The following is a 12,812-nucleotide window of genomic DNA, read 5'->3' on the forward strand; positions in this document are numbered from 1 at the left end:
GACCTCAAGACATAGGAGCAAAATTACGCCATTTGGTCCATCGAGTCTGTACCACCATTCCATCATGGCTGATCCTGGATCCCATGGAACCCTAACCACCTGCCTGTTTGCCATATCCTTTGATGCCCTGACCGATCAGGAAAAGATCAACTTCCGCCTTAAATATACGCATGGACTTGCCTCCACCGCGTCTGTGGCAGAGTGTCCACAGTCTCTGGCTAAAAAAAATACTTCTTTACCTCTGTTCTAAAGGGTCACCCCTCAATTGTGAGGCTGTGCCCTCTAGTTTTGGATACTCCCACCATAGGAAACATCCTCTCCACATCCACCTTATCTAGTCCTTTCAACATTCGGTAGGTTTCAATGAGGTCTCCACGCATTCTTCTAAATTTCAGTGAGTACAGGCCCAAATCTGCTAAACACTCCTCATATGTTAACCCCTTCATTCCCAGAATCATCCTCTTGAACCTCCTCTGATCTCCGTCCAATGACAACACATCCTTTCCGAGATCTGAGGCCCAAAACTGTTGACAATACTCCAAGCGTGGCCTGACCAGTGTCTTATAAAGGCTCAGGATTATCCCCTCGCTTTTATATTCTATTCCCCTTGAAATAAATGTCAACATTGAATTTGCCTTCTTTACCATAGACTCAACCTGTAAATTAACCTTCTGAGAGTCTTATACAAGGATGCCTAAGTCCCTCTGCACCTCTGATGTTTGAACCTTCTCTCCATTTAGATAATAGTCAGCACTATTGTTCCTTTTACCAAAATGTACAATCATACATTTCCTAAAACTGTATTCCATCTGCCACTTTTTTGCCCATTCTTCCAATTTGTCCAAGTCCTGATGCAATCGCATTGCTTCCTCAGCACTACCTACCCCTCCACCTATCTTTGTATCATCCGCAAACTTTGCTACAAAGCCATCAATTCCATTATCCAGATCATTGACAAATAACGTGAAGAGTAGCGGTCCCAATACTGACCCCTGAACACTCCATCCCAGGAAATGTCCTGATGAATCTCCTCTGCTCCCCGTCCAGCTCCATGATCTGCTTCCTGTGGTTTGGTGATGGACTTGAACCCAGTACTCCAGCTGTGGCCTAACCAATGTTCAATCTCTCTGCTCTTATAGTCACTGCTCTCGCTGCCTGCAACAACTTTGTTTTAGTTTTTTTTTAGATTTAGAGTTACACCACGTCCTTCCGGCCCAATGAGCCCATGCTGTCCAATTACATCCATGCATGTGACCAATTAACCTGTGTCTTTGGAATATGGGAGGAAAACTGGAGCATCCGGAGGGAACCGATGGAGAACACAGGGAGAACACACAAACACATAGAGTCATAGAGCACAACAGCACAGAAACAGGTCCTTTGGCACATCCAGACTGTGCTGAACTATGCTGCCTCATCCCATCGAGCCGCACCTGGCCCGTAGCCCTCCATACACCTCCCTTCCATGTGCCTATCCAAATTTCCTCTTAAATGTGGAAATTGAACCCTCATCCTCCACTTCCGCTGGCAGCTCATTCTACACTCTCACCACTCTCTGAGTGAAGAAGGTTCCCCTTAAACATTTCAACTTTCACCCTTAACCCATGACCTCTAGTCTCACCCAACCTCAGTGGAAAAATCCTATTGGCATTTACCCTCTCTATACCCCTCATAGTTCTGTCAAATCCTCCCTCATTCTCCTCTGCTTCAGGGACTGAAATTCTAACCTATTCAACCTTTCACTATAACCCAGGTCCTCAAGTCCTGGCAAGCAACATCCTTATAAGTTATCTCTGCACAATCAGCAGAGGGAATTGAACTTGATCGCTGGTGCTGCCACTACATTACTGTACCACTCCAGATACTGTACCAGATATTTTTCCAGATGACTTTCTGGATATCTGGATAACTTTTCAGATCCCAGCTGGCACAGGCAATATTTACTCAGAACCTGAATCGGGGGCCAGGTTTAATATGACTGGTGTACAGTATGTCGTGAAATTTGTTGTTTTGTGCATTGCAAAACATGATATTAAAAACCATAAATTACAATAAGAAATATATATAATAAATTACATAAGTAGTGCCAAAGAGATGAAAGAAATTTTTTAAAAATAGTGTGGTAGTGAACATGGGTTTATTGTCCATTTAGAAATCTGATGGTGGAGGGGAAGAAGCTGTTCCTGAAACGTTGGGTGTGTGTCTTCAGGCTCCTGTAGCTCCTCATTATTGGTAGCAACGAGAAGAGGGCATGTCCTGGGTGACGGGGGTCTTTAATGATGGATACTGCCTTCTTGAGGAATGACCTTTTGAAGATGTCCTCGATGCTCAAGTCGATATCTGCTTCCCTACAGGTTTCACCGGGTCTTTGTTCTAAAAATAAACATCCAGAAACTTCTTATTAGGATACCACTCCTTATATTCACATTGTGTTCTGTATGCAGTTATTCAGCTTCTGTTTTTGATTATCATCAGAGCACAATGAATTTTTCATCCCCTCTCATACTGTCATTAAACAGAATAGAATTCTATTTAAATGCTTACTCTTTGAACTTGCAAGTTCAGCTTCAAAATTATCAGGAAATACTGGTTCTCACCATTTCTTTGTTTCGCTTGGTGTCTCACTGAGCATGAAACCCATCGAATATTGAAAGACCTCGACAGAGTGGACGTGATGAGAATGTTTCCTATAGTAGGGGAGTCCAAATCCAGAAGTCACAGCCTCAGGATAGAGGGATGGCCCTTTAGAACAGAGATGGGCAGGAATTTCTTTAGCCAGAGATGGATCTGTGGAATTCATTGCAATGGACAACTGTAGATGCCAAGTAATTGGGTATATTTAAACTGGAGATTGATGGGTTCTTGTTTACTAAGGGTGTCAAAGATTATGGGGAGAAGACAGAAGAGGAGGATTGAGAAGGATAATAAATCACAGGCCCTTCTCTGATTCCCCAAATTTTCTCCATCATCTACAAGCCAAAAGTCAGGGGTGTGAGGGAATACTCTACACTCTCAACTGGCTGAGTATCACTGGACCATCTCAGGGCAGGAGAGAGATGTTCATTTGATTAGTGCCCACACTACTGTTATCCCTGCCCTCTATCATGTTGATGCAGTGTGTATCATCTACAGATGCCCAGTAGGAGCACAATTCAACAGCACCTCCCTCTGAACCCATGCCCTAACAATATACACCTCCGCTCACTTACCCCTCTACTGATATTTGAGAGCTCTGAGCCTGATGTTATTTTGTTATCTTACCTTGTACTTCCTTCATGTCCATTGACCATAAAGCACAGGAGTTGAATGAGGCCATTCAGCCCATCCTGTCTTCCTTGCCATTCCAAAATGGCTGATTTATGATCCTTCTCAACCTCACTCTCCTGCCTTCTCCTGCCACCAACCTTTGCTTTAAGTATCCCCAACGATTTGGCCTCCACAGCCATCTGTGACAAAGAATTCTACAGATTTACCACCCTCATCCTAAAGAAATTCCTCCTCATCATTGTTGTAAAGGGTGTCCTTTACAACATATCTGAGATTGTGCCCTCTGATCCTAGACTCTCCCACTATAGCAAACATCCTCTCCACAGCCACTCTTTCTAGGCCTTTCAATATATGGTAGGTTTCAATGAGATCTCCCCTCATTCTTTTAAATTCCAGTGAGTACAGACCCAGAGCTATCAAACTTTCCTCATACATTATCCCTTTCATTTCCAGGATAATTGTCATGAATCTCCTCTGAACCCTCTCCAATGCCAGCACATCCTTTCTTAGATAAAGGGCCCAAAACTGCTCACAATACTCCAAGTGCGGTCTAACCAATGCCTTGTAAAGCCTCAGTATTGCATCCTTGCTTCTATATTCTAGTCTGCTCAAAATGAGTGCCAACATTTTCAGAATATCGTGATGTTCTAATGCTTTTCCCAGTCTGTTAGTCAATTTTATCCTGGTGAGTAGCTGCATTATTACACAATGGAATTTGCATCTGTGCTCTTCAAAATATACTGTGGTATATAATTAACTGACTTGGGAATTATAAATTGTGGTTTATCAGCTCCTGATAGTTACACATACTGCATTACTCACAAGTTCCCAGCTGACTTACTGTTAGAAATATATTACCTACTTAAAATTCCAGCGTGTTCTTACTTTAATAACTAGTGACTGTCTAATAAAATTGAGATTTGTTGCCACACAATGTAATAAGATTGGAATATAATAAGTTTTTGTTATCTGCTGCACACGCCTGCCAGCTCGTACTCCTTCCCTTCCCCCAACCTTCTGATTCTGGCTTCTGTGTCTTTCTTTCTGGTTCTGTTGAACCGTCTCAGCGAGAAAGTTTGACTGTTTACTCCGCTCTGTAGATGCTGCCTGACTTGAAGAGTTTATCCTGTAGTTTAGACCATAAGACCATATGATATAGGAACAGAATTAGGCCATTTGGCCCATCAAGCCTGTTCTACCATTTTATCATGGCTGATCCGATTCCCCCTCAGCCCCAATCTCTTCTCCCTGCCTTCTCCCTGCATCCTTTTGTGCCCTGACTAATCAAGATATGTCTTAAACATACCCAGTGACTTGGCCTCCACGGTTGCCTGTGGCAACAGATTCCACAGATTCATCACTCTCTGGCTAAAGAAATTCTTCCTCATCTCCATTCTAAATGGACGTCCCACTACTCAGAGTCTGTGTCCTCTGGTCTTAGGCTCCCTCTCCACATCCCCTCTATCGAGGCCTTTCAACATTCAACAGGCTTCAATGAGATCCCCCTTTATTCTTCTGAATTCCAGTCAGTACAGGCCCAGAGCCATTGAACACTCTTAATATGACAAGCCTTTCAATCCTGGAATCATTTTGTGCATATTGCTCAAGACCTCCAGTGTCTGCGGAATCTCTGTGTGTTTGTAAACTCTTCCTGGATCCGTGTACTCAATGTGTTTTACTGGGTCACTGAGACCAGAGCCTGGGTTGGTTTGGGGCCTGCAGCCTGAGCTGGATGTGAGAGTGGGGGTGGGTCTTCTGCCCGCTCCCAGTCTGTGACAAGCCAACAATTTTTATCTGTAATGTCTACAGAGAGCTTGACAACTGTATGTCATTACATCCTCAGTGTCCTTGTTAATCCCCTTAAAGGCATCCATTTCTTTTGTTATCTGCGAGAAGTGGGTGTCCTTCATTCCTTGCAGATTATCAAGGACTTAAACCCAATTTATACTTCTGCGTCAAATATACACCATAGGTACGGTGTAGCCGCATACCCGACGCTGTACTCTACGCCGAACCCTACACTGTAGCATAATGCGGACCTCTCCAAAAATTTAACTACGCATTGCGGCGACGCAGACCACAACAACTGTGATTGGTCCGCTTGGTAGCATCACATTTCCTTCTACGCATTTCCAGTTGCTTCTTCTTCTCTGCCATTTCAGAACTGAGAGAGAAGAAACTCTTGTTCAACATTTATTAGCTCCAACTCCAACATGATGCGCTCAGTTTCAATCGCCACTGTTTGAAGTACAGGAAGAAACTGAACACAGTGGCATAGAAACCCCACCGCCAACTAGCACTTTGGTGGTGAATTGCAGAGCGATGCAGACACACCAACGCACAAGTATAAATGCTCACAATGGCATAGGCCACTTGTGTAGGCTACAGCGTAAGCTATGCCGTAGCCGATACGCGCAAGTATAAATCAGCCTTTAACGTGAGATACAAAAGGGCGAAGGCTCACACCACCAGGCTCAAGGACTATTTCTTTCGAACTGTTGTAAGATTATTGTGCAGAAAGGTGGACCTTTGACCTCACAATCCACCTCATCACAGCGTTGCACCTTACTGCCTACCCGCACTGCACTCCCTCAGTAACTGTAACACTATTTTCCGCATTCTGTTATTGCTTTCCTCTGTACTTCCTCAATGCGCTGATGTGCACTCTCCTGTCAGATTCCATCACCTTAAGCTCTTTGTCACTTCCACCTATCACTTTCCAATCTCTGGCAGCATCTCCCCCTCCCCTGGATCCACCTGTCACCTGCCAGCTCCTGCTCCACCCCTCCCTCACTTTTTCATACCTGCTGTTCTCCTCTCTTTCTCGCCAGTCCCGGTGCAGGATCTTGACCAGAAACACCGACATCCATTTCCCTGCCTGAGCCCCTTGGTTCCTCTAGTGAACGGGGTTCCCAACCTGGGGCTCCTCAGTTCTCTTCCTTAATCGTACTGGCTCATTGGCGACCCCTGCCCCAGCACTTTGCGTGATGCTCCAGATTCCATCACCTGAAGCCTGATGTATCTCCACACTGCATTTACCAACACTCTCAGTAACAGAGAGCCAACCTTACAAGTTAGCATCTGCAGATACTTGTCAGTGGATAACATGGATTTAAGGATGCTAAATGGCTACAGTGTATTCTACTTTTGAAATTCAATGGACCTCGGTCAAACCATTCTTTGACACTGGTCTGAAAGGCGATGACTCCAGCTCTTCCTCACCATCTCCGCTCATGATTGTTGTGCTTTCTGTGTGACTGGAGCACTATAGTAAGCCTCCTCTCACTGCTTTTCCCTTGTGCCCGCTCAATGCCCTGAGGTGGTGAATGGACAGTAATGCAACACAAAGGTTTTCACTCTACCTCGGTACAGTGTGACAGCAATGAACCACTTACCGGTACAGTTTCTGAAGCTGGAAGGAGCACCTTTACTTGTCCTATTAGAACATAAAAATAGGAGCAGGAGTCAAAGTTCAAAGTACATTTATCATCAAAGTATGTATACCATATACATTTTCATCATTATGTGCCTTGTTGTATGATGTGGGCGGTTTTGGAATTCCATCTGTCCATGACCAAAATTGTTCTTGGCAAATTTTTATACAGAAGTGGTTTGCCATTATCTTCTTCTGGGCAGTGTCTTTACAAGACGGGTGACCCCAGCCATTATCAATACTCTTCAGAGATTGTCCGCCTGGTGTCAGTGGTTGCATAACCAGGACTTGTGATATGCACCAGCTTCTCAAACGACTATCCACCACCGGCTCCCATGGCTTCACATGACCCTGATTTGGAGTGGGGAGCGGGTGGGCTAAGCAGGTGCTACTCCTTGCACAAGGGTGACCTGCAGGCTACTGGAGGGAAGGAGCATCTCACACCTCCTTTGGTAGAGACGTATCTCCACCCTGTATCATATACAACCTTGAAATTCAGCTTCTTGCAGGCAGCAACAAAACAAAGAAATACAATAGGATCTACAAGAAACCACACACAGCAAAGACCATCAGGCGCTCAATGTGTGAGAAAAAAAAACAAATTGTGCAAACATTAAAAAATAAACAAATAACACACAGAACATGAACTGCAGACTCCTCCGAAAGTGTGTCGACGGCCACAAAACAGCAACTGGTTCAGGAGCTCAATGGCTGCAGGCCACAGCTGCACAGTCAAGTTACTCTGAGGCGAGGGCCAATGGCCGCAGAGCCAGGATACTCTGAGGTGAGGGCCAATGGCTGCAGGCCACAGCCATGGAGCCAGGTCACTCTGAGGTGAGGGCCAATGGCCGCAGAGCCAGGTCACTCTGAGGCGAGGGCCAATGGCCGCAGAGCCAGGTCACTCTGAGGTGAGGGCCAGTGACTGCAGGCCACAGCCATGGAGCCAGGATACTCTGAGGCGAGGGCCAATGGCTGCAGGCCACAGCCATGGAGTCAGGTCACTCTGAGGCGAGGGCCAATGGCTGCAGAGCCAGGTCACTCTGAGGCGAGGGCCAATGGCCGCAGAGCCAGGATACCCTGAGGCGAGGGCCAATGGCTGCAGGCCACAGCCATGGAGCCAGGTCACTCTGAGGCGAGGGCCAATGGCCGCAGAGCCAGGTCACTCTGAGGTGAGGGCCAATGGCCGCAGAGCCAGGTCACTCTGAGGCGAGGGCCAATGGCTGCAGGCCACAGCTGCAGAGTCAGTTCAGCGCTTTGGTAAGTAAAACCTCATGGAGTAGTGAGCTGAACACTGGTTTGTCCTTTGCCCTCAGTCATGGCACCTTGATCTTTTTAATCTGGCTCAGCACTTCAATCGGCTAAGCATCAGCTCATTTTCTGCTCTTGGCCCTGGGCCCTGTCGCTTCAATTCAGCTCAGAGTCCGCTTCAGCAAAGGCTGCCACACCTACAGTCAGCCACCTGGCCTATCGAGCCTGCTCTGCCACTCAGTGAGGTCATGGCTGATCTGACCGTGGACTCAGCTCCTCCTACCTCCCTCCCTTTCCCCCATAAGCCTTAAATCCACTGTTATGCAAATATCTATCTAATAGTGTCTTAAATATATTTAATGAGATAGCCTCTCTTGCTTCCCTGGGCGTCTATCTGCCTTTTCCCCTTATGCAAAATTCTATCGAACTGGTGTCGCCACCCTTGATATACCAGTACTATCAATAGTGCTCTTTTGATACAATGGACTTGCCATATGTCCCGGGACTCGAGAGCAAGGCTGCACTCCAGAGGCACTGGAGAGACCATTACTTGGAAGACTACAGATTAGTTTCATGAACAAAACAATGCCCGTGGGTGAGAGCTGGAGTAAACGTGACTGTCAGTGACTACTTGGAAGGAGTAGGTTTGAGGCTGGTTCTGTTGCTGCTGAGTACATTGGCAATGCTTTGAAGACAAGCCAGGAAGCAGACTGTGCCTCTGCCTACACTACATCTGCTTATGGTCATGTACTTACGGTGCTCAGAAATTTGTTCAAGGTTCAGAGTAAATTTCTATCAAAGTAGGTACAGGATTTGTCACCGTATACTGCCAAGAGAGTCATTTTCCTGCTGTCATTTACATGAAAATAAAGAAATACAATAGAGTTTACGAAAAACTATACTTGCAAATCTCCGCCGCGGATGGTTCTGAAGTTCAGCTGCAAAAGGAGGAGGGTTGAGCACGAGGCTAGCAACCTCATCCCATAAAAACCCAGAGCTACAGAAATGCTAATGGAAGCTTCAAAGACCTCATCCCTGGGAGGGGGAGGATCTTCACCAATAAGACGTATGGATGAGCTACACCCTGGGAGAAATTGAAAGACTGGCCCGGGACAGAGGTCTCTGTCGGGCTGCTGTTGTGCCACAAGGGACTGAAGAAGAAGAATACTTAACAAAGACTGGCAAACTGTTGTCAATACAGCAGGGAGATGAACGTACCAAACTTTCAGTTGCACTTCTCTACAGGCAGAGTATACTAATGTCTTCATTATCTTGGTTTGCCATCTTCCACTTCCTCTCTGCCTTGGAAAGAAGTGCACAGAATCAAAGACCCCTCCCACCCCAGACATTAACTCTTTAACTCCTTCCATTGGGCAGAAGACACAAGAGCTTGAAAACAGTTTTTATCTTGCTCCTATAAGATTCGTGAGCAGACCTCTTGTACAATAAAGGTAAACTTTTAATCTCTCAATCTCTCAATCTACCTCGTCATGGCTCTTGCACCTGATTTGTCTACTTAGCCCCCTGCTCTGCTGTCTTTACACTGATGACTATGAGGCTAAGCACAGCTCCAACACCATGTTCAAGTTTGCTGATGACACCACTGTTATTAGCTGAATCAAAGGTGGTGACGAATCAGCACGTAGGAGGGAGATTGAAAGTTCCATTATGAGGGAAGTTTGGCAGAGTCTTTTCTTCCTTAGAAGTTTGGAGATAATTGGCATAACATTTAAAACTTTCACAGACTTCTATAGATGTGTGGTGCAGAATATATTAACTGGTTGCAATGGAAAATCCTGCAAAAAGTTGTGGGAACGACTCAGTCCGTCAGAGGTAAAGCCCTCCACACCATTGAGCACATCTACACAGAGCGTTGTTGCAGGAAAGTAACATCCATCATCAAGGAACCTCCAAACTCCCTCCCCCCCCCCTCAGGCCAGGCTCTCTTCTCTCTGCTGCCATCAGGAAGAAGGTACAGGAGCCTCAGGACCAGGTTCAGAAACAGTTATTGCCCCCTCAACCATCAGGCTCTTGAACCTGAGGGGACAACTTCACTTGCCCCATCACTGAACTGTTCCCACAACCAATGACTTTCAAGGACTCTTCCTCTCATGTTCTTGACATTTATTTCTTATTATTTATTATTTTTTTTTGTGTTTGTACAGTTTGTTGTCTTTTGCACACTGGTTGTTCGGCTATCTTGTTGGGTGCCGTCTTTCATTGATTCTTTTGTGTTTCTTCGATATACTCTGTATGCCTGAAAGAAAACAAATCTCAGGGTTGTATATGGTGACAGAAATGTAATTTGACAATACAGTATGTTCACTTGGTATTCACACTGTTTCTGTAACTGTAATCAGTGTACATTAAAGATTAAAAATTAGCTTTATTTGTCACATGTGCATCAAATCATCCAGTCAAACGTGCCATTTGCATCGACAACCAACACAATCTGAGGATGTTCTGGGGGCTGCCCGAAAAGTTTGCTATGCTTCCGGCGCCAACACAGCATGTCCACAGTTTACTAATCCTCAACTATGTCTCTGGAACGTGGGAAGAGACTGGAGCACCCGGAGGAAAGAGCACGGAGAGATCATACAAATTCCTTACGGACAGCATCAGGAATTGAATCCGGATCACGGGCGCTGTAAAGCATCATGCTGCCAATCTTGCCTATCCCGGCTGACTCCAGTTCTATCTCACCATATCTGCTCTTAATCACTTTTGTAGTGACTAGAACATGATATTTCATATTCCGTACTTGCTTTTCCCTTTGTACTACTCTGATGAAATTTTTGTCATACTAGAACAGAGATGAGGAGGAATTTCTTTAGCTGGAGGGTGGTAACTTTGTGGAATTCATTGCCACTGTGGAGGTCAAGATATTGGGTATCTTTAAAGCGGAGGTTGGTAGGTTTTTGCTTAGTAAGGCAGTCAAAGGTTATGGGGAGAAAACAGGAGAATGGGGTTGAGAGGGTTAATAAATCAGCCATGATGCAATGGTGGAACAGACTCGACGGGCTGAATGGCCTAATTCTGCTCCTACGTCTTATGGTCTTTTGAAAGTGCAACTGACTCATACCCCAGGGAGAACCTACTCCGAAGTGCAGGAAGGCACACTTCATACAGTTAACTGTCAGCCGGCCTCTCCAAACACCAGGCACGATTCACAACTCACTGCCTGGTGACTCACAGGCGTGAGGCTGCATCTGCTCCAGATCTGTGACACAGCCTGCTGTTACAGCAACAAGGTGGACTGCCCACTGTTACCCCTCCTCCGGATTTCTATTCAGTTCTCCAGTACAGTGTGATTCATACTGAGGGGGGGGGGAGGGAGCACCACGACGAGGGATAATCACTGGATGTGATGAGCCAGTTTTGACACCCAAGAAACATCAGAAAATAACTTGCCTGCCGGTAGCCCAAGAACCATGTCGTCGTGACGACCTTAACCTCGTGTCTGGTCTGCCACCGTCATTATGCAAATACAATGAAGAAGCAATCGGAATTCTGTCTTGTGGAAATAGTTTCAGTAACTGAATCACTTGTAGTCTGAGTTCACTTTGAGTCACTTTGAGTGAAACCATGAAGTTGGAACAGGGTCTGTAGTCAGACCGAACAGTGGGAGAGGGCTCTGATTAAAATTAGTTCAGAATCAAAATTAAAATTAGAATCAGGTTTAATATCACTGACATAAAATATGTCATGATTTTTTTTGTTTTAAGGCAGCAACACAGTGCTGCTTTGAAAAATATAAAAAAATATAAAAAGTACTATAACCAAGATATTCTGCAGGTGCTGGAAATCCAGAGACATCATCATCAGTATGTGCCGTGTCATATGACATCATCATTATGTCATGTGTCGTATGATGTGGGCAATCTTGATCTCATGATCATGATTGTCCTTGACAAATTTTTCTACAGAAGTGGCTTGCCGTTGACTTCTTCTGGGCAGTGTCTCTACAAGACTGGTGACCCCAGCCATTATCAATAACTCTTCAGAGACTGTCTGCCTGGTGTCAGTGGTCACATAACCAAAACTTGTGATGTGCACCAGCTGTTCATACGACCATCCACCACCTGCTCCCATGGCTTCATGAGACCCCGATCGGGGGGCTAAGCACGTGCTACACCTTGCAGGCTAGCAGAGGGAAGGAGCATCATACACCTCCTTTGGTAGAGATGTATCTCTACCGTGCCAACCCAGAGTAACACACATAAACAGCTTGAGGAACTCAACAGGTCAGGCAACATCTATGGAGAGCAATAAACAGTCAATGTTTCAGGTGGAGACCCTTCATTAGAACTCTTCAATAGTCCTGATGAATGGTCTCAGTCCAAATCGTCAACAGTTTATTTACTTCCATAGATAAAAAAATTATTGTAAGTTTCAATATGAGATATAGTACTTTACAACAGTTAATATTTTTAAAAATAAATAAGTAGACGATAGAACATAGATAGTCAGCATGGCTTTGTCAAGAGAAGGGTGTGCCTTAAGAGCCTGATTGAATTCTTTGTAACAAAGCACATTGATGAAGGTAGAGCAGCGGATGTAATGTATATGGATTTTTTTTTAGATTATGAAGACACGTAGTCCTCTTTTATTGTCATTTAGTAATGCATGCATTAAGAAATGATACATTATCTCCTCTGGTGTGATATCACAAAACACAGGACAGACCATAACTGAAAAAACCGACAAAACTACATAATTATAACATATAGTTACAAACAGTGCAACAATACCATAACTTGACGAAGAAGTCCATGAGCACAGTAAAGTTCAAAGTTTCTCAAATGTCCCACATCTCACACAGACGAGAGAAGGAAGAAAAACTCACCCTGCCATGCCGACCACA

At 45.0% G+C, this 12,812-nt stretch overlaps 2 long non-coding RNA genes across 2 annotated transcripts in view; one reads left to right on the top strand and one right to left on the bottom strand.

Moving 5' to 3' along the window:
• The window catches only part of LOC134337454 (uncharacterized), a 128,493-nt gene that overhangs the window by 71,057 nt on the left and 44,624 nt on the right, over positions 1–12,812 (top strand). The gene's annotated exons all lie outside the window — the stretch shown is intronic.
• LOC134337328 (uncharacterized) lies at positions 1,988–9,808 on the bottom strand. The gene is made up of 3 exons (XR_010015964.1): positions 9,167–9,808; positions 6,663–6,703; positions 1,988–2,373 (listed from the first exon to the last, which is right to left on the bottom strand). It is a non-coding gene; the product is annotated as an uncharacterized LOC134337328 (long non-coding RNA).

This window comes from Mobula hypostoma, chromosome 24, assembly GCF_963921235.1.
Source record: "Mobula hypostoma chromosome 24, sMobHyp1.1, whole genome shotgun sequence".
NCBI classification, from domain to species: Eukaryota; Metazoa; Chordata; class Chondrichthyes; order Myliobatiformes; family Myliobatidae; genus Mobula; species Mobula hypostoma.